General features: G+C 33.3%; 1 pseudogene; it reads right to left on the bottom strand.

The window, feature by feature from the left end:
* Positions 1-1357: 1357 nt before the first annotated feature.
* Positions 1358-22129, bottom strand: LOC131649827 (isoflavone reductase homolog; annotated as a pseudogene).
* Between the last annotated feature and the right edge of the window lie 1993 nt (positions 22130-24122).

Here is a 24122-nt window from a genome sequence, read left to right as displayed (position 1 = left end):
TAGTCATAACCTTTTAAGTTTTTTATTTAAAAATGAATAAAAAAGAAAAGGCGCACCTTAATATTAATAGAATAATATATATGATGACGTTGAGGTTCGAACCCATGAAAGCTTGCCGATTTTATCATTGTTGGCTCATGAACCATTGTGATATACAATTAATTTTAATTCAAAAACAAAAATAATATGGGAGCGCCTTAGTTTAGAGATGTCACCACGCTGTAGAGAACAACCGTGGTGACTCTAGCGTTGTTGTTTACGCCTTGTAGTAGTGAGTTCCTCACGAAATTTGTCCAATTGTGCTTATTGCACATAAAGTAAGACTTCAACATCACACACAGTAGGAGGTGTAGGACAGCCATACATTTGCATAACAAAGGGATTATATTTCTCAAGAAGCCCTTGCAAGATTGAATCTACTTGGTCTTGTTCAGTTATAGAATCACCAACAGCTTAGAGAGAATTCGCTATAGCTTTGATCCTCATGACATATTCGGTGACAGATTTATTACCTTTCTTAGTGGATTTGAGTTCAACTCACAATTCTCGAACCCTAACCTTTATCTAAGCATTGAAATACTGATGGATTGTGTCCCAAAATTCAAAAGCGTGTTTACGCGCAAGAACCCTAGGTAACATTGATTCAGATATTATTGATAGCAAATATATGAAAATAGCTTGATCTTGCAAAATCCAGGTTTCGTATTCATCAGAAATTGTACCTGTAACTTGATCTTTAACAGATTTAAACTTTTGTGGAATTTGTGGATTCACAACGAGCTTATGCATCTTTTGGGACAAGATTACTCCCTCCAATACTTGTTAATTTCAAAGGAGATATTTGTTATCTTGAAACTTAATCGAGAGTTTCGGTCCAAAAGATCATTGGTGGACTTGGATGCAGCGAAACCTGTAGAGTTTTCTTGAGATTTGAGCACCGAGCCTAAATTTTCTTCAGATTCCATTGTGGAGCCTTAAGCACGAGTTGACAGGGAAGCGCAGATGATCGAAACGTGCGAATGATACCATGTTAGAGCTGAAACTCAATCTTCATCCTTCACTCAATACAGGTGAGATGCACAGAATGCAGAGAAATGAAAAGATAGTGAAACGGTGATTCATTCATCATCTGTTAAATGAGCAGTGGCGCAGTATTTAAACAAGGGAGTGTCGATACCATTTTAACGGTAAACAATCAAACTACTCTAACAGAAAGTAGTTACGCACAGAGTTATTTAACGGTACAAAAGTAATACATCAAATATATACAATATATCTCTAACATGCTTCAATGATTTGTTCTTTTGAAAATATAAAATAAATTCACAATTAAAGAAAACTTGATATATTATGCTTCAATACTGTATATAACATCACCAAGATTTATTCAACTTGAATAATAAAACGTAGAACTTTTCATGATTAAATAATCTCATATCACACATATAGTTTTAGATATTCATCCATGCGGGTGTATTGCACTTCTGGGTAAAGTTTCGATGCTTCTTCTTCATCCCCTACTTCAAAATTTGTCAAACACCCTTCAAAGAAAATATGGTAGAAATGTCCTATTCCTACATCTGCGTTATAGTCCAAACCTAAATTCCACATCAATCAAAAGTCGACAATTATTTATTTATATGAAATCAATGAGTTATTTAAACATTATTTAACTGCAAATAAATAAATAAAAAAATATATGAATTCAATATGAACTTTCAGGATAAATTTTTTTACAGAATCATTTATAAAAAAATTGCACAATCAATACATCATAACCATTTATTAGTATTTACTTTCAAAGACATTAAAATAAAATTCAAATATTTCAAACTAATCGACCGTTGTGATTAATTGCTAGAATAATTTTTGTATTTTATATATATATATATATATATATATATATATATATATATATATATATATATATATATATATATATATATATATATATATATATATATATATATATATATATATATATATATATATATATATGACATTGTAAATTATTTTTACACTGTCAATCAATAACAATCATGTATCCTGTCAAGTTAGACTGTAAATTTTAAATTTATATAATTTGACACTCTAAAATATTTTAATTGAATATCTGTGTAAGACTTCTTTACACTCACAATACACTACCATTAAACTCACTCACACACACACACACACACATATATATATATATATATATATATATATATATATATATATATATATATATATATATATATATATATATATATATATATATATATATATTGATTGAATATAAAGTAATAGTGTCTTGAGATTGCAAAAATAAGATATAAGTTTGAAAGTTGGCGAAGGCCTGCGGGGACAGGGTCTTGTCATTGACGAGAGGCGATGGTAGGTGGGCTGACAACGTTAAGGTTGGTTTGTGTGGGTGATTTCAGTTTGTCGAATATCAGATCTGGTCCAGACAATTTTTGTGTATCACACTTGGTTGTTTCTGTTCGTTAATGAGTTGTGTTTTGGGCATGTCAAGTCTTCGTTGCGTTTCAACCGTTGTAAATATGTATGTCCATCATTTTTATCTTCAAAACCTTCAAAAATTTTGAGTTGGAGATATAGATAAATGTTTGGAAATCTTAGTGGTAATTTTATAGGGGTAAGTCTAAATTCTTAAGAGTGTGTTTTTGGAATTTTAGAAACCCTTGGAGATATTTAAGGGGATTGGAAAACAATTCTAAACATCTTGGACTTGTGATATTCATATATAGAGAGAGTAGGAGAGATTGAGAAACACTTGGGTAGAAAATATGGTTTGTTCTTGGAAACTTGGATGACTATTTTATTTTTACTCATGTGTAATCTTTGGTAGTAACCCTAAAGTATAGTGAAGAGAGTTGCTTTCTTTCCCAAATTAGATCATTTAATTCAACCGGGTGAAAAAGTTATTGTACTTCATGTCTTTTATCTTCTTCAACCAAATTAAATTGTTTTCTTATTGCATAGAAAGTTATTTTTGGTTAAGGCCATTTATTTTGTTTATCATTATTCGTTGTCCTCACACATCAAATTTTTTGGTGTGATTGAACCTTTAAATTTACAAAAAGTGGGCCCACCATGGACAGAGATTTTGTTTACAAGTGAGTAACATGGGATCCAAATAATAGATAGAGAAGTTTTCTGGAGACAGTGATTTTGGCCTGTTGAAGGGGAAGATGCAAACAATCTTAACTTAAAAGAAGTGTATTGAAGCATTGAATGGCGAGGCATCAATGTCTGCACACTTAATACAAGGAGAGAAGAACAATATAGTGGATTAGGCCATAAGTGTCATTATCTTGTGTCTCGGGGATAAAGTTCTAAGGGAAGTCGACATGGAGAAGACTTTGGTTTTGATGTGGTTAAAACATGAATCATTATATATGATCTAGTCTCTGGCTCATAGGTTGTGGCTGAAATAATAACTCTACTCATTCTGAATGATAGATATCAAATCCATGGTGGAGCAGTTGAGAAAATTTCACTAGATGATTGAAAATCTTGAGAATATTAGAATGAAGATTGATGATGAGGACAAGTCTCTACTATTTTTTAGCTCATTATACAATTATTTTGAGAACTTCAAGGATGCTTTTCTATATGGTAATAAGGGTACTATTACTTTGGATGAAGTCCAGACTGCTCTGAGATCTAAAGAATTTTAAAAAGGTGAAAAGTTTGAAGATTGACGATAGTGGTTAAAGCCTGAGTTTCTTAAGACGAGAAAGTGAACGTAGAAGGATTTCCAAATCAAAGATATTTGATAAATCAAAATTCTATTTTTAGAAACTCGATCACTTAAAGAGGGATTTTTTAGAGAGTAAGGACAATGAAGATTATGTCCAGATTACTGTTTCTTTAGATGAGTATCGTTATGATAGTGCTAGTGTACTAGTGGTTTCAAATTTATATACTGAAGAGAGTTGGATCATGGACTCAGTCCGCTCTTATCATATGTGGACAAGAAAAAAATACTTTGAGACTTAGAAATTGGAGCAAGGTGGAGTAGTTTTCCTCGGTGATAATTAATTAAACCTAAAATGTTCGACAATCGTGATTTTTATCTTCACAGTGTGAGATATGTTCCAAAACTCAAGCAAAATTTACTATCCATAAGTATGTTTGATGTTCTAGAATATTGCAATAAAGTTGAACATGGGGTGTTGAAGATTTCACATGTTGAATTGACCATAATTAAAGAGTCTAAACCTATGGCTTATATATTTTAGAAGTTTTCATTGTTGTTGTTCATATCACCAGCTAGTGAAGACTTTCTTGAAATGAACAAGCTATGAGATTTGAGGTCAAGGCATGGTGGATGCCTAGAGGTTCTTTTAGAGCACTTTAATGATTTTGTATAAGACAAAGAATAAAAATGCATTTGATTGGTGATTTGTCATAGATTTTTTGGAGTAATGTTGGTGCCAAATAAGCTTACCTGATTGGCACATATTCATTTACATAAATATTCTTCCAAATACTTATGGAGATTTGGAGTAAGAAGACTATAACCTACTCTATTTTGACGGTCATAAAAACTTTGTTTATTGATCAAATTAAGCTAATTCAACTTGATCGTAAAGTTGTGGATTGTGTTGTCATTGGCTATCCAAGAACTAGGAAGGGTTATGATTTGTTGGGAGGAACCTAAAGGATCAAAGTTCATCAACTACACATCTATTACTTTTAGTGAGTACCCTCTAGGGAAGAAGAGCAAAGACGTGGGGAAGAAGCTTTTAGAAGCTATGATAGAGAAGAATCTGTTTGAGGTGGAGTCCCCTCCATCATTATTGTCTTCACAACCTTTAGACCTTTAGAGTTGAAAATAGAAATAAGGGTTTGAGAATCCTAATGATAATCTTAGAGAGATACGAGTAAATTCCTAAGAGTGTGAAATTTGGGAAATCCTTGGAGATATTTAATGGGATTGATAAACAGTTCTAAACACATTGGACTTGAGTAATTTATATATAGATAGTTTGAGAGATTGAAAAACATTTGAGTAGAAAATGTGGTTTGTTCTTGAGATATTAGGTAACTATTTTCTTATAACTCATTTGCAACCTTTTGTTACAACTCTTTGAAGTATAGTAAATCAAAGAGTTGGTCTCTCCCTCAAAGTAAATATTTTGATCGAATTGGATAAAAATATTATTGTGTTTCTTGTCTATGTCTTTTTCTGCTGAATTAAGTTGTTCTTTTATTGCACAAAGTTATTTTTATTAAGTACTAATAATTTTCTTTGTCATTGTTATTTGTCCTCACACATTAAATTTTTTGATGTAATTAAACTTTCAATTTCACGCGCACGCGCGTGCACAAGCACGCACACACATAAAAGAAAGGAGATGTCAAGACACTACTAAAAATAAGACATTTGGTTTTAAGATTTTACATCAGGTATTAAGATAACTGATGTGAAAAATATTTGTCAAAGGATTTTACATCAGGTATTTTACTCAAATGATGGGAAAAAAATTTGATTTAGTGATTTTACATCAGGTATTTAACTCAAATGATGGAAAAAATAACGCGGTGGCAAACTTGTAATTAAAACGAAAATGGGTTATAAGGGCTTTTACATCGGTGGAGAAAGAAACCGATAGGAAAAATGAGCCACTTAGAGCGTTTACATCGGGTCATATAAGCACCGATGGGAAAAGTGGACCACTTTGGGCGTTTAAATCGGACCATATATGCACCGATGGGAAAAGTGATGGCTGTTACATCGGCCCAATGAATAAACCAATGGGAAAAGTCACTTTCTCCACTAAAACCCTAATCCCCTTTCCAATCCAAAACACATTTCTTTTTTCTTCTTTCTCTACTCGCGCCGTCCCCTTTCTCTCGCACGCCGCCCATTCCCCTGCACCGTCCTAGATAGCAGTTGTTGAGAGAGATAGAGAAAAAGCAAGTTTACCCGAACAACAGATCCCTATTTCTTCATTTCTCTGCTCATTCGATCTTCTCCATCAGGTTTTATGACATTCTCTTTTTTCAATTCAACTCTCTTTCTTCAAACTCTCTTCTCTCTTCTCTTCCTTCATTTCTTCAAAACTCTAACTTGTTTTCGCTTCTTCGGTTGCTCTGTTTTTTCATAACTCAATTCGCGATTAGGGTTTATCACTTCTGAACTTCGAAGTTCAATTTTTCTTTCTCGAGTTTTCTAAGCTTTGATTTTAACCGGCTTTTGCTTAAATTTTGAATAGAGGAATGATTATCAAGCGGAAGTTGAAATCTCAAATGCCGCGTTTGAAACGGTGTAGACTCGGTGACTCGGTTGGAGAAGATGAAGACTGTTCTTATGCAATAAGAAGAGGTTATTATTATCCTTTGAATCTTTTAGGTGATGTTGCTGCTGGTTTAATTCCGGCGAGTTTTCACGGTTTGTTGAGTGTTGGTGTATCGGAGAGGGGATTCTCTGCATCATGGTGCACGCAAGTTCCGTGCTCCCCTGGTGAAGTTGAGTCAAAGTCGAAGGAGGAGATTAGGTGAAGAAAAGTCAGTTTCAACGACCGCCGCTGGTTCGAACTTCGAGAGGACGAGTTCAGGTTCTTCCTTCTTGTTTTAACGACTCTGTTATTGATAATTGAAAGAAAGATAGGAAAACTACCTCTCGTGATTGTGAAGTTGAAGGTGAATTTGAATGCAAGAAGGATAGGTTAGTAACCAAAACTTGCAATAACAATGAAATGTTTGACATTATCACTATTGTTATGTTTAGTTCCTTTGTAAGCATTTAGTGGTAGAACTTAGATTATTGAATTTAGTTATGTTACTTATTAGGCGCAGAGGCTAGGTTGTTGAACTTGATTACTTTTAGAGCCAGAGCTAACCAAAGTGAGTTATTGTTTTAGTTAAACAAAATTTTCAAGTTAAGGGTAGAGCTAACCAGAATCTGAGTTATATTTTTAGTTAAACAAAGTTTTCAAGTTTTCGTTGAATATTTTATGTACATTATAATGTTGTGTCCGGATAGAGCCTTGGCGTAGTGGATTGGGTGTCCACCACAATATTTTATGTTAGCAAGATGTGTTCTGATAATATTCCCACTGCATCGGACACATTGTTAAACTTCAGTAGCTGCTAAATTTCTTCCTGACCGGGGGACTTAGTAGATCTCAGCAATGATATATGAGGTTTAGGGTTAAGGATAGTATGTACACGAGTCTATACTGCTAGTTGGACTTTATAGCAGGGAACTGGGGTTCTTTACGACTAGGGCCTTGTTCCAGTTCTGATCACCTCTTTTGATTTATCAATAATTCAGATTTGCAATCATGGTCTTTCTTTTTGTCTGCTAGAAAAGAAGAGTAGGGCACCCATGTTGTTCTCAAAATTAATACTTCCTTTCACTACATCTAGGGCACTCGAATTGTCTTGGTCTTCTTGTTTTTGAAATTGATCCTACCTTTCACTACATCAAGTAATAGAATTAGCTATTATTAATATAATTTTTATTGAGGGGAAATATTTTGTCTTACAATACACTAAGTTGATTCTGCATTTTGCATCTATAACAGCATAAAAAAGGGATCGGTAAGGAGCCTTCCAAACTGTGTATTCAATCGTATCAGAAGGTATGAAGCATGCTTGATTTTGATTTTAGAAGTTGAAGAAATAATTTCTATGGGACAATTACAATTTACTCCTAGAAATAGAATTTGGCTTTCTTGGTGTGTTAAAAAGACTATTCTCTTCATCAGTTCACTAGATCTTACAAAGGTTTTTGTCAGTTGTGGGTTGCTTTTGTTGGTCATTTTTTATAAGCTTAAGAGAGCAGTTCATGTGTGTGTTTAGGTCAATTCATAATTGTCTTAGCATTTTCTACATACATGAATACCCTAAAGTGTTCACCTCATTGTTTGTTCTTCATGGTAAGTTAGTTTCAACTTTTAACTACCTGATATTACATTAAATGATTTTCATTTTCTTAATTTTTTTTACCGTTACTTGTGTGTCTAGCCTAGGACCATATTCAGTGTCTTTATTTAATATATGCTTCCTAGAGTGTGTTCTATGATATCTTATAACCTATTTTCACTTGAAAATTTACATGTTATCAAATTGTTTGACACAATATTAAGAAGTTGCAATCTTATAGGAATTGATCTTTATTGGTTGATGTTATGCTAGAAATTTTCTTGAATTGTTCATATGCTTTTAGTACCATTTATATTAGATGAAGTTGGTACTCATATTTTGAGTTGTCCAAGACAATCTTATGTCAACAAGGTTAAATGTAAAATATTATCAAGTTCACATGCATTGGTTATTTTGATTGAAGTTATACGTTTTTTTATTTTACTTATTAGTTTTCAAATATTTAATATAAAATAAACTTTAGCATATATATATATATATATATATATATATATATATATATATATATATATTAGCTATTTGGTGGAATTAAATGTGGTTTATGTGCTGTGGGAAAAATATGCAAAATAGCGACCTAACTTTGATCTGTGTGGTATTTAAATCTTATATGGAAAATTAGGTACAAAATAAATTACAGGTTAAAATAGGAAAAAAATAGGAAAAACAGCCATTATATACATAAAAGCAGTAAGCATATTACATCGGGCATTATTAAAATAGATGTAAAAGTCAATCTATTACATCGGGCAAAGCTGAAAATCAATGTAAAAACAATCTATTACATCGGGTGTAGTTGAAAACCGATGTAAAATATGGCGCATATGTTTTTAATAAAAAAATTGCATTATTTTTTACATCAGACATCTGATTCAACCGATGTGGTATGTTAATTTTTCACATCGGGCCTTGGACAGATGTAAAATGTCTTAGACTTATTACATCGCCTGGCTTTACATCGGGTCCAGGACCGATGTAAAAAGTACTTTTCGCCCGATGTAAAAAGTACTTTCTGCACTAGTGAGAAAATGATCAATACAAGATTATCAAATCATCCATCACTAAAAGCTAACAACAACGACAAAAAAAAAAAAACAACAAGCAATTAAACAAAATCCACTAATAGAAAAGAGAGAAGTAAACCCCACAAAAATGATTAGTAAAAATAGTTTAGGCTTTGTTTCCAAATTTGGAGGAGAGAGGAAAGCTTCCAAAAATAAATTTAAAAAAAAAAATAGAAAAATATTTAAATTTTTTAAAAAAATTAATTTTGTATAGAATGATAAAAGAGTATTTATCATTACTATATTTTTAATTTTCAAAAATACTATTATTAACAAAAAATTATTTGGAAAATTTATTTATGCCCTCAAAAATGCTCATTCAATACAAATTTTGAGTTTCGCAAATTAAGGAGTTTTTGATATTATGAACGAAAGCAATCCATCCAAAACTCTCCCAACCAAAATCGTTCAAATCTTTCCGCTCAATCTTTTCCCTTTTTCAAAGCCTTCTCCTCGCTTCCCCTCCAAACTCTCAAACACACGTTAAAGAAATCAAAGTAGAACTCGATCAGAAAGAACCACCAATTCTTCTAGACCACATAAACATAATTTCATTTTATTTTTATTTTGTCAAAATCTATCAAAAAAAAAAGGTAATTAAAGGGTGTGTTTACCTTTCATGGAAGAAAGAAAGTCATGTTCAGATATGGTATACTTGTCTAGTTGCTTTCCAATAAGTTTCTCCCATTTCTCAATAAGCTCTCTTTGAGTGAGTATGTTTTCTGGTGGCCTTAAATATATTGTCTTGTTCAATGTTCTTGGATCATCAATTGTCTTAATTGTGAATGTTGCAACATCATCTTCATCCATATAAACAACTGCCACAAACACATCTCACATATCTTAGCGTAAATTCCAACATTAATGTTGCATCCTAGATCACATTAGAGAATATATTTTTATGGTTTTGCATACCTTTGACATTTCCGTCACCATAAAGAACCACCTTGTCCCGTGGAGGAAAGAGGGTTCTCATCTGAGAGAGGTTGCCCGCAAAGTAGCCGGCGAAGCAATTGGCAGAAATGTAAGTGAAGGGGATGTTAGCATCCCCAATTGCTTTTCTTATAGTCATTTTCTCATCAAATGTGACTCTTCCTGGTTCTAGTGCATGTCCCATCCGAGCTGGTCCATCCCAAATTCTGAAGGTAGGAAACGCTAGTGGAAGGAAGAAAATATTTAATCATGTGTGAGTTCAAAAAGAAATTCTATAATACTGAGTAGCACCGCGGTTTAAGATCGAACTAATAAAATGTTGAATTAGCGAAATATCATGTATATAATTTGTATTGTAGTGAAGAAATATTAGAAAGAATAACAAGCAAGTTATATAGATATATTCTTTAATATCTTTTTTAATTCCGAATTTTCATTTTGATGTGCATCTTGTTCTCTTAATTTAAAAATAGTTTATATTGATCTCTGAACTCTTCAAAATATAACATATTAATAATTTTTGTCAATCAAAAAATTTAGCAATCAATTTTAAATTTTTTTAACAACAATTAAATCAAACTGACTAACATGATATTTTTTAAGAGTTAAGGGACGAATATAAACTTTTTTTAGTTAAGAGACTAAAATAAACTCTTTTATTAAGATATCAATATATCAATATATATATATATATATATATATATATATATATATATATATATATATATATATATAGGGGACGACTCAAGTGAGAACACTTGGTTATTATGAGAAATGAGAACAATGAATCACGACCGTTAGATTTGATTTTAATGGACTGGATTGGTTTCTCTTTCCATGATCCTTAATATTTATTTTAAATCAACACAGAAAGAGAAACCAATCCAGTCCATTAAAATCAAATCTAATGGTCGTGATTCATTGTTCTCATTTCTTATAATAACCAAGTGTTCTCACTTGAGTCGTCCCCTATATATATATATATATATATATATATATATATATATATATATATATATATATATATATATATATATATATATATATATATATATATATATATATATAATTGAATTTGTCTAATTCAGCCTCTAAAAAAGGGTATAACTAAATCTTACAATTAAAAAAATAAGAACAAATGTACTAATTTCTAACCAAATTGATTGAAAACGATAAGATTATTTGCTAAAATGCCGTTTATAACGTACCTTAACATTCCCAGCATCCTTGATAGCGTCAACAAGTTTGAGCTGCATCAACAAACTATGCGATCGAGAGTGATCACCAGAAATGGTGCAAATAACGACATCAACTAGTTTCACAGCATCAACCAAACTTTGATGATCAGAAAAAGAACCTTCAACAAGATGAGCACCTTGTTTCTTGAATGAAAGAAGCATTTGCACTTTCTCAGTATCAAGTCCTATATCTGGACGTTGAAGAACATAGGTTTCATGACCTTGTTCTAAACTTGCTTTTACTATTTTCCTACCAATATAACCAGTACCCCCCACAACTAGGTGGCTACAATTTAACTTATCCTTATCATAGTACCTTCAAAGTTAAAGAGGGGAACTATATTGTCTCTACACATGGGTTAAAAGAAAATAACTTATTTTCTTTTAAGATAATGAAAGGACTTACTATGAAATTTTAGTTTGAAACTTAATTTCAACTTATTTACGAAAAAAAAAACTACTGCTAAAGATAGTTTTCATTTAATATTTTTGTTTTTTTGGTTTATTAATAAAATTTTGATTTAGCAATTATTAGTTGGTTCAGTAGTGATTGACGGAATCCACGGTTCGATCTCCGCAACTACGATCGAGAGAGAGTTGAAACCACTTGATACAAAAACTAATTCTCAAATCAAATTAGGCGGTCCAATTGATCGAATATTGGTGGTGAAAACAAAAAAAAATCCTGATTTTTTTAAAATTTATTATTGTGCGCTTTATATGGATTTGGTATGCTATCTTGGTATCCGCTTATGGAATAGGTGAAAAAGCGCTTGGCAGGGTGGAAGAATCGTTTCCTCAATCTTGGAAGTAGAATCACTCTCTTGAAGTCTATTTTGTGTTCTCTTTCTATCTTCACCTTGTCTTTTTACAAGATGCCAGTTAAAGTAGTCAAAGAATTCACTAAGATGCATAGCAATTTCTTATGGGGATGGGTGGAGAAAAAAAGGAAAATTCATTGGATTAGTTGAAAAGTAGTGACATTACCATATTTCAAGGGGGGATTGGCTATCAAGAATATGTCCGACTTTAATATTGCTCTTTTAAACAAGTGGAGGTGGAAGATTATAAATGGCTCTAATTCTGTGGTATGAGATTTTGAAGGCCCGATACGGTGATTTATCAATGCATGTCCTATACGGAGGTGATGCTCACGTTAGTGCTTCTTCATCTTTTTGGTGGCGGGATATTTTAAAGGTCGGTTTTCTTCCTTCTTCTCCATCTCCATCATTTTCTTCTTCTTCTATCTCTTCTCTAGATCCTTTGATTCTAATTGTTGTTTCAAAGTGGAAAACGGTTTCCACACACCGTTTTGGGAGGTTCGTTGGTTAAACAATTGTATTTTGGTGGAGACTTTTCCGAATCTCTTTTTGACTACTTCCTTGAAAAAAAATTGGTGGCGGCCATGGGCGGTTGGTGTGAGGGGATTTGGAAATGAGGGGATTTAGGTATCTCGGCGACGGCGGTTCATGAGCCCGTTAGTCTTATGGAGTACACGACTTTGCGCGAACTTTTGGAGTGTTTTGGTGGAGTACAAGAAGGGAAGGATTTTGTTGTGTGTGGTCTCTTGACACGGAGAAAGGATTTACGGTGTCATCGTGTTATTCTCATTCAGGCCCGGCCCAAAGCAGGTGCAACAAGAGCTGTTGCACCGGGCCCCAAAAATTAAAAGGCCTCTCAATTTAATTTTTTTTTTGGTATTAGACATTAGAATTGAATTTGCAAATGGTTAAATGTTATCCCACGTGGACTCCGCAAGTCAATGCTTGGACTATTAAGCTATGATTTTTTTTATTTTATAGATTATTCTTTCTTCAAAGAACTATTATATTTTATTATTTCTTATTTGAAAACAATTGTGTTTCAACAGCAGATTTTATTTAATGATTATGAAAGCAATTATTATTGTTTGATTTAGTCTTCAAATATAAAGACTTATTTATTAGTTTATAAATATATAAATAATATAGAATCTATAAATTGCAAGATAAAGATAGTTTTATTAAATTTTAACAATAATATTTAGGACTTAGGCCCTCTTTATCATATAAAAAAAACAATAATATATAGAATTATAAACTTTAATTCAATAATATATGTTAAAATTACTAGTTAAGTAAGAGAGCAATATTATTGAATTTTTGAAAAAATAATCCTGTTAAAATAAAAAGTAACTATATTTTATTTTTTTAATACCAATTTTTTAATCTAAATAGTTTTTTCAATCAAAACATACCGATTATTAATTATGAATGAAAATTGAATCCAAATTGCATATGCACTATAATTACACTAGATATTTTAATTTTTTGAGAGTTGTATATTGTAAAACCGAATATCTACCATATATTAAAACAAATTTTAAGTTGTGACTAAACTCTAGTTTTTCTACTGGTAAAAAATTCTTATGTGTTTGTGTACCTTATTTAAAAGTATAGTCAACTACTTGTTACTCCTTCTTTTTACACACCCAAGAAAATGAATGAAGAGAAAAAAATAAAAAAAAATAATTCTTTTAAATTTTTTATAGCCTAATTTTAAAGATTTGAACACGGCCTCTAAATTATTTGGGTCGGCCCTGTTCCCATTATGCTCAGTTGCGCATTCCTTTTGACCCTTATAATAAGCACGATGATGCTTTGGAGTTGATTTGGAAGATGGAGGTTCCTTTTAGGATTAAAAGTTTCGGTTGGAGACTTATTATGAATAGGCTTCCCACAAAGGATCAATTGGTGTATAGAGGTATTAACATAACTTCTTCTAATTTAAAGTGTGTTTTTTGTGATATCCATTTGGAAGATAGGGACCATATTTTCTTCAAATGCAATGTGATTAAATATGTTTGGAAAGAAATTGCTAAGTGGGTGGATTTTCCGGATTGGAACATGGAGGAATGTTTATTTATGGAATGACATTCATTAGGCTGTATTAAAAGTATTAAAAAAGGCAAATTGGGGGTGTTTTGGTTAGCCATTTCTTGGATTATTTGGTGGACAAGAAATGGTTTTTGCTTTGGGAATGAGGTTTGGAATGTTAATAGCATGATTTGGAATATCAAGATTTTGATATGGAGATGGTCTTCTATTGGCGATATTGCTCATTCCAATAGTAGTTTTTACGATTTTAGCAAAGACCGTTGTCTTTTATGTCTTAATTGTAATTGGTTTGTAATATCGTTTTTCGGTGGTTTTGTTCTGTTTCCTGTGTATCAAGGTTGGAGAACCCATAGTTCTCCCTTATATAAAATTCTTGCTTACACAAAAAAAAAGTTGGTAAGGGTATATATTTGAATTTTTTATATATATATGTTATAAGTAAACTCCTTAATTACTTCAACAAATAAGTTTATTTACAATTCAATTTTACAAAATTTATTTATGTTAAATATAGTTTCAGTGTTATAATCCTGCCAATGTTAGCATTGTTATGCACTGTCGGTTCTAAACTGGAATAAATTAAGATAGTTATGTTAAGCAGTCGATGTAAAACTTTATTGAATTTCTATGACGTGGATCAATTACATAATAATGTGAATGTTAGGTCGTTTTCGGAAGCAATGGAACGTATGGCTCAATTATCGTGTCAAAAGAGCAAGAGTTACTACATCGTCATTTGAATGCAATGAAAAGTAAGCAATTGTTCCCAAAATTTTCACGAACAGGTGTAGGTAAAGAACTTAGTTCATGAGAACAGAATTTATTTTCGAACATGGAATATAGGCACACTTACAAGAAAATCTATGGAAATAATAGAAGATATGATTAGGAGGAAGATCAATTTCATGTGTCTACGAGAAACTAAATGGATGTGCGAAAAGGCACAAGAATTAGAAAACTCGAGTTTTAAGGTTTGATAAACTGGCAAAGTTAGATCGAGAAATTGGTGAAGGTTATCGTAGACAAGGAGTGAAAGAAGGATATTGTGGATGTAAAAAATGTAGGATATCAAACCATATCTCTAAAAGTTGTAATGGATCAAGACACCTTTAATGTTATTAGTGCTTACGCACCTTAAGTTCAGTTCGTAGAACACCTAAGAGGTAAAATTTTGGAGGATTTAGAAGTCTTATTTCACTATATACCCCCAAAGAGAGAGAAGTTTTCTATGAGGGGATCTAAATGGACATGTGAGAAGCGTAGCAAGAGATTTTTAGTGTAAGAACAAGATTTGGTTCTGTATCTGGCTTATGTTTTGATGATAACATTACATGATATCTTAGAGAATAATTTAGTATTCTAACCGTTTTTGTATAGTGTGTACCTTTTGATAACAAGTTCTGACTCTAAAGATAAGACATGTGACGTGACCGGGTTCTGAACTCAACACACTCTAACTCTAGAAGAAACCAGTGGTGTTTACAGAATCAGTCAAGTTCTAGATTATTGATATAACAACTGTTTTGATGAATGTTAGTGATAGAGCTTCTGATCGTGACTCTTGTGGAAGTTGGAGAATCCTTTAGCTCTAATATTATGTTGTCCAAGTTATGATGATTCTAAATACAAGGTTCTGAAGATTTTGAAGACAGATATTCTGAAGATTAAATGCTGAAGACTCTGAAGACAAGGTTCAGGATGAACAAGTTTTGAAGATTCTAAAGACTTTGGTTCTGAATATTCAAGTTTTGGTCTTTCTAAGCATACTTCATCATCAACTATCAGAAGCCTCTGAAGATTAGAAGATAAGATCAACATTGGTTTAGATGAGGAAGATCGTACGAGGTACATATGTTTCCACTACACGGATAGGGTGGCGCAACGACTGCACTACAGTACTATGTTGTCGACCACTCCCTCACTGACCATTATGGACAAAACAACTGGAATTAAGTGTTCCAATTATACCCTTCAATAGACTTCTTTTTGGCTATAAAAGGAAGACCTGGAAGATTGAAGATAAGAAGAATTCCAACAAACAAGACTTTAGCTAAAATGTTTCACAAATCCCGTTGATATATTCTTTGTAAATTTTTGTAAAAGAAAGTGAACTTTTGTTCGTAAACTTGCAGCAAGTGAGCTTTTGTTCATATACTTGCTCAACACTTTTCTGTTTTTGATTTTATTCAAATTTGTGTAATCTGCTTTCAAGAAGCAACTCTATGAAACTAACCTTTGTTTTTCAACATGTAAGGTGAAAGTTCCTTGAGAGACTAGGTTATAGTCATAATTTCTCAAGAAGACGTTGACGGGTAGTCTTTATGGTTTGCAACACTGAAAGTTAGCCTTTGTTGTGGTTCTGTAATCAGTTTGGTTATAGTGGATTAAGTCCTTGTTGAGAAGGCAAAATCAACTTGGCGGGTGGACTAAATTAACTTCATTAACAGTGAACCAGGATAAAAATTATTGTGTCATTTATTTTTGTTCTCGTGTTCTTTGTTTTTGACTTGGGAAGAATTCATTTTTAATCTTGAAACCCAATTTAAACCACCTCCTTTCTTATGTTTCTTGCCCCCTCAATTGGAATTAGAGATCTCATTATGTTATTGATTGTTTATCAAACACTTAACCGTGTCAAATAAAGATCCAAAATTTTCTGCGAAACACAATGGCCATTCCACCACCAATTATCAATGAAAAAGATCATTACAACGCCAAACCTCCAATCCTTGATGGAGAAATATTTGATTATTGGAAAGATAGAATATAGAGTTTCTTTCTAAGTTATGATGTTGATCTATGAGATATGGTAGTTGATGGTTAAGAACATCCTGTTGATGCAAGTGGAAACAATATTGAAAGAAGAAGAATGAATGGTCAACAAAAGAAAGAGTATAAGAATCATCATAAAGCTAAAACCATTATGTTGAATGTGATTTCTTATACTGAGTATAAAAAGATAACAAATAAAGACTCTTCTAAGTCTATATTTGATTCTTTAAGGATGACTCATGAGGGTAACACTCAAGTAAAGGAGACCAAGGCCCTTTCCTTGATTAAGAAGTATGAAGCCTCCAAGATGGAAGACGATGAAACTATTGAGAACATGTTTTCAAGGTTTCAAACTCTTGTTGCAGGACTAAATGTTCTTAATAGAGGGTATTCTACTTCATATGACATGAAGAAGATTATCAAAAGCCTATCATTAAGATGGAGGTGATGGTAAATGCACTCAAAGTTGCCAAATATTTGAACAACACTTCTCTTGAAGAACTTGTTAGTTCTTTAAGAATTCATGAAATACAGCTTAAACAAGATGAACCTCAGAAGAGAGGAAAATCAGTTACTCTAAAGTGTGGCAAAAAGTCTGGGAAAACTAAAGCTTTTTAAGCTGAAGAGGCGGAAGAATCAAAAGAAGATTCTGATGAAGGTGGAGATGAGATATCGCTTCTTTCCAGAAAGATTAACCAAAGATGACTTCAATATATTTAACCTGTTCAAAAACTTGATGTCCATATGATATTCTTGTGGACTTCATATTTCTTGTTCACCTTTAAAGCAGATCTTGTTCAATCTAAACATGTGTCTCCGATCAAGGAAACAATAATGACCTATAAAACAACATTTACGATTAGCTTTAAGATGGGGAGTAGTTTCAAAGATACCTGTCGCACGCTCGCGAAAATGAACAGAGTCGCCACCAATATATTTATCCCATAAGGGAAAGGAATATCAGAAAACCTAACAAAGAATGGGACAGGGTCTTGCGACCAGAGAATCTAGGTACGGGAGTCGGTTACGCAAGGGGAAGGTATTAGCACCCCTCACGTCTGTGGTACTCCACAGGATCCACTTATGTTTGTTCTATTCTAAGGGTGTATAAATCTAAAGCTTAATTACTAAGGGAATGCATGCAAATGAAAGAAAAGAAACACGGGGAAAATAAGGTTTTTAAATAGTTGTGCTCGCTTAGGCCCCGCGACCTAATGCCTACGTATCCTTTTCAGGAATCAGAGCGCCGTAGTTCGGCTCCTTAGTTTTTGTTTGTTTTTGTGTTTTTTAGTTGAATGGTTACATTCGCACTCCGCTGCTCGACCTCTGGAGTCTTAAGCTGGGAATGGAGCGGAAATAACGTGTCCGATTAGGAGAAAGAATGCCCTGAAGGCAAGAGAAAGAATGCCTCAGAGGCAAGAGAGAGAAGAGAGAAAATTGGTTTGTGTCTTTTATGTGTGATTCCATGATGGACGAAAACCTACTACAAGGCATCGCATCACTTCCTCACTTTGATTAGCTCTGAGCCTTTATTAGATATTTTGAAGTGTTTTTGTTTAGGTGTCTTTTAAGGGAAATTAATTTGTGACTTGAATCATGCCATAAAAGAGAGTTTTTGTATATTTAGAGAATGCACATCGAGGCCTACGCCACAACCGTTTCTCTAAATGAAATACAATTTTTGAATATTTAGAGAATACACATCGAGGCCTACGCCATAATCGATTCTCTAAATAAAATATAGTTTTTAAATATTTAGAGAATGCACATCGAGGCCTACGCCACAATCGTTTCTCTAAATAACGGTTGAGAAATACACCGAGGCCTACACCTCAATCATTTCTCTTCCGCTAAGTGGGAAAGAACATACATCGGGGCCTACACCCCAATCATTTCTTTCACACTAAAAAAAAAAGGCATGATTCGCGTCGTCCTTTATTAATGTTTTAAAAGTTGAAAGGGAAAGGAAAACTAGCATAAAATGATCAACTAGCCTAATGTTATGATTATACCTAGATGTTAGGATTAAATGAACGGAATTACAAGCATACGCGGAGATCGAGAATACAAGTAAAATGATACCAAATTAGTGTAAAACGGCTAAGAGAAGCACTTAAAAATATGATACAAAACATGATTCAAAATAATGCACAAAATGAATTAAAAGATACTATTTTTATTGATTCTTTTATATGACAAAAACAAGAATTCTAATCAAACAAAAAGAGTTACAATACAAGCCTAAACTAATATTTTCATGTACATCTTTATGTGTCAAAAATTATATTACAAATCTAAACATTAGTGGAAAAATTAGCAATTGATCAACTAAAAGAAAATGGCAAAAAACTAATTAAAATTAAATTGAAAATTAAAAGGAACCGGGGGGTGAAAGCTGAACTCATGGGTGTGAAAAGTAGTGCAGGCGCTGGGCCCAAAAGTTTGGTTTTTTTGTTCAGATTTTGCTTAGTGTCAAAAACGATGCACTGGGCCACAGGGGGTGAGAAAAGCAATTTCGTGGTGAAGGCCCAGACTTAATTGTGTGTTCGATCCATTCATCCTAATTATCATCAGACTTTATCATTGATGCAAACTCTTCATTAACACTCAATTAATACCACATTAACACTTAATTACTCTTTGATTAACAATAATAATAAAAAAGGAATTAATTAAAGCAATAAAAGGACTTTAGGGTTAGAACGAGCGTCGTTCCCCCTTCCTTCTCTCAGAACTCTCACTCTCTCGTTTCGTGCGGTTTCTGGCGATAAGCGCCGCCGTGAATCACCGTCTCTAATCATCACCCCGTAAACATAAATCCCTACTCATTTCCGATCCTAAACACAAACCCCTTACCAATTTCTCTTGAATGGTACGCAAACGCCGGATCGAATGATCCGAACACCTAACCCTAACTCCCCTAATCGGAGCGAAAATCTCGCAATTGACGGGAGAACGTGCGAAGTGGAGTGATAAACAGCATCAATCAAGCTAGAGAATCGGAGAAAACAGAGTTTAAAGGGAGTTACCTACCGGAGCAGTTCCGGTGACTCTTCGACGACTGTGTGCTGGCGAAATAAACGCGTCGGAGAATTTCAATTCAGGTGCACCTCTTTTCCTTTTCGCTTGCGCTATCTTCTTCTCTTCTTGTTTCACTCTTTCTTCATCATGATTCGATTTCCGTTGTTGCTGCGAGGTTGAGGGATTGAAGGTGAAGGCTTAGCTCTGTTGTAGCAGAGTTTCAGAGGTTGAATCTCTGCTCAACAATGGAGATGAGCGTATAGTGATGGTGAGGGTGAGGTTTGATGAATGATGAAGGTTTGAGAATTGTTGAAGATGATTGTGCGGTGGTGATGAAGGGTGGAACAGAAGATGAAGATGGAGGTGAATGAGAGTGATGAAGAGTGAAGATGAAGTGAAAGAATGGTAGCCCCCCCTTGCAAATGGTGGAGGCTGGAGATTATATAGAGGCCGCAGGAAGTGCTTCTGAGAAGGTTAGCTTCTTTGATTTTCTGATTCTGTTAGAAGATAGTTAGGGACAAGTAACTGATTCTGTTATTTCGGTTTTTGGTAGTTATGAGTTGGTTAGAGTTTGTTATGACTTGGTTAGGTTAGTGAGAAAAAGTTAGTTATGGGACTGTTTTCTGTTATATCAGTTATAGGTGGTTATTGGCTTTGTATGGTTTGAATGTTAACTGTCAGCTTTGTATTTTATGCAGGATGAGGTGAATTGAATGCACATAGGCGATTGTTCGGATGTCGGGATATAATTGAGGGGTCTGTTTTGAATCATGCACGAAGAGGAGGCTTTGAAGGCCAAGATGATGAAGCTTGTAGGAGCAGTAGGAAAAATAATGATTTTTGTGTAATCTTTATTGTGAGATGGATTGTATAGCGGTGTTTCGAAATTAGCATGAAACCTTGGAATTGTAGAACATGTACTCTTTATTTTCTCTTGCCATTTTTCCTTGTATTGTAAGCATGTAATGATGAATATAATATTATTTTGAAACGGATGTTGATCTCAATCATGTAATGAAAGGTTGTCTTTTGAATTTTGTATGAATGGAATTTTGACCAATGATAATGAAAGGTGAACTTCCTCATAAATATGTTGATTTGTTTTTTTGTACTTGTAGCTTGTAAACCAATGAATGGAAGGGAGATCCTTGAAATCAATAGAGAATGCGAATTACCAGTATCCTTGATCTCCATACTAAGTTAATGATTAATGATGCATGATTTTATTAATGACCTAAGATGTAAATGAATGAGATATGTAAGCCAATTCGGAATAATTAGATGGGCAAATTTTGGGGTGCAACAATACCAAAATGTGCACCCAAACCTGGAAAGTCACTAATCGTCCACATCAAATTTACATGCAACGCAAACATGTATTTCATGAAAGAATTGTATATATTGACACCATTTTCCATAACTCATTCAGCTCTTCGACTAAGGGTTGTAAGTAGACATCCATATTATTTTCTTGTGCTTCTTTATTGGGAATTATCATTGACATTATAAATAATGTTTGCTTCATGAATACCCATGGAGGATTGTTATATGGAATGAAAATAAATGGCCAGATACTATTACTTGTACACATCACACCAAGTAGATTAAAACCATCACTAGCCAATGCAAGACGCACATTTCACGGATCTGATGCAAACCAAGTATGTGTCAAGTAAAATTTCTTCCAACCTTTTGAATCTCTAGGATGCCTAAATATTCTATCATTGTTAGTATTTGTTGCATCCCATTTCATATCCTTGGTCGTCTTTGATGACAAAAATAATCTCTATACTTGAGGATTTAATGGAAAATAAAGAAGAACATTAGCATGAATTTTCTTCTTTTTCTTGTTAACATGGATCTCTTCATTTGGTTACCATTTTGAAGTGTTACAATTTTTGCAAGTCTCCCTCTCTTCATCTTCTCCCCAATAAAGCAGATAACCATTTGGATATGCGGGTATCTTTGCATAATTCAAACCAATTTTTGTGATTGATTTCTTGGCTTCGTAGAACGAATTTGGAATGTTTTCATATTCAAATGCGCCTTTTAATAACTCTAAAACCATTGTCATTGCCTTCTCACTCAATCCATGTAAACACTTTTTATGGTACAACTTTACCAAAAAGTATAGTCTTGAATATTTTATACACCTTTCATATAAAGGTTGTTCTCCTTCTCTAGCCAATTCATAATACTCCTTGGCTTCATTTCTTTCTTGAGTTGCACTTGGCATCACATAACCTTCTTGGTCAATCTCCATATTTGATGCAGATGGTATTTCATTAGCATGATTCCTATCAACTCTAAATACATCGTTGATCATGTTCTGAATAGGATTTTGAAAAATGATAATATCTTGAACCATATTTTGAGTAGTACAAGGGTGGATAGTATTAGGTAGTACAAAGGACTTTCCATGATGAACTTGAAGGAGGAGAAAAACACAAGAAAGGGGGGATTGAATTGTGTTCTTCACAGAATAAAATTTCCCTTTCTATAAATTTCTTTTTCTTCTTTTATATCTCATTCCGTTGGATATGCTTTAGGCAATATAGTGGGAGCTTTGTAATGCATAACCAAACAGATACATATTCATTTTTTTCTTCTTAATATCATCAGAACATCTGACTTTGCTTAGCACAGTTCTGAAGATATTCTGCGTGAATGTTCTAAGTTAAATGAATGATATAGAAGATAAAAGACACGTTCATTTTTATCCTGGTTCACCTTCTCAATAAGGCTACCTCTAGTCCACCCTCCTCAAGTGATTTTGCCTCTCTCAATCGAGGACTTAATCCACTATAAACAAACTGATTACAACTGCACGATCAACCGTCTTGACTAACTTCCTGCCCAACCAACTGCTGTGACTAACCCTGCACAAGCTACCCGCGAGTGACTAACCCTAGATGATGAATCGTTCAGTGATCTCAGCAAGATATAACGTTCATCAACCTAGTAACTCCGGCACAAGCCAACTGCTCGTGACTAACAAACTTGAATAATAAACCGTTCAAGGATCTCCACGAGATATTACGTTTATTAATTTAGAAACCTCTAAGACTAAATTAGTCCTAGAATTCTTGAGACTTCTGACCCAACTGGTCTCTCAAGGAACTATTATAGAGTAACTTCAAATGACAGTGTTTAGAATTGCTTCTATAAAGCGTTAATCACAACTGTGATATTTCACTCATATTTAGTATATAATATTTGAACTCAAGGATTTGGTTAATCTTTAATGCATGAGTTCATCGTGTTGTGTTGGTGTTCTTTTTGTATGTATCAATTGTTTGATGCCCACACCACACACACTTGAAGGAGTGATTTTGTGTGTGTGTGTGTGTGTGTATATATATATATATATATATATATATATATATATATATATATATATATATATCTTCAGACTTTTTCCGTTTAAACTTGGTTATTGGAGAGAGCAATAAATGCTTGCGTATTTTCTTTTTGCTTTTATTTTCTCCAATGAGCTGCATGTGGATAGCTTCTTCAATCAACCTTGGGAGTTGCGCTTTTTGAGTGTTGCAGCCGCCTTGCTAATGATTATGTCTTTAACGGTATCTTTCTCTTTTAATCAGACTACATGATCTTATGTTTTTGCGTGACTTCCTGTTTGAGCACAATTTGCTTTTCTTTATAACTTCTGTTAGACTTCGTAAGCATATATTTCAATCGGAATTTGTCTTCAGCGTTTGGTGTAGTCAGAAGTTGCTTCTGATACTTTAGCGTGACTTTTTCTTTACTTGCTTTATTTATCTTTTGCACTGAGTCCAAGTTCTGATGGTGCTTGGTTGAAACTTCTTCTAAAATAAGAGATATAGGAATCAGAGTACCATATTCACTTACGCAATATTTATCTTATGATTAACATCACTTATACAAAATTTATCAAATTGTTATCATCAAAACTTTAATATATGATTAGAACCAAACTTTGTTCTAACAGAACCCACATGGTGTATCCCTCTGGAAGTGGTCGAACTTGACACTCCTACTCTTCGATTTTATGAAACCACAACGTTACATATTATCACGTCGCTTTCTTTTGCACCTTTAAATGAAAAATTAATACATTATGCAACTGATTTACAGTTACATAATGTATTTTGTATTCCTAATTTTCATGCAAATTTAGTTTTTGTGCCACAACTCATTTCTCAAAGAAACTTCTATGTTGTTGTCACTGGCCAAACTTGTTTCTTTTTACAAGACAATACTAGGAATATGATTGTTTCAGATAGGCTATGTCATGGACTCTACATGATGGAAGTTTCCACACATGTGTTTGATCATAA

This window comes from Vicia villosa, linkage group LG2 (assembly GCF_029867415.1).
Source record: "Vicia villosa cultivar HV-30 ecotype Madison, WI linkage group LG2, Vvil1.0, whole genome shotgun sequence".
Lineage (NCBI taxonomy): Eukaryota > Viridiplantae > Streptophyta > Magnoliopsida > Fabales > Fabaceae > Vicia > Vicia villosa.
The sequence above is the reverse complement of the archived record's forward strand: the minus strand, read 5'-3'. Positions and strand labels throughout refer to the sequence as shown.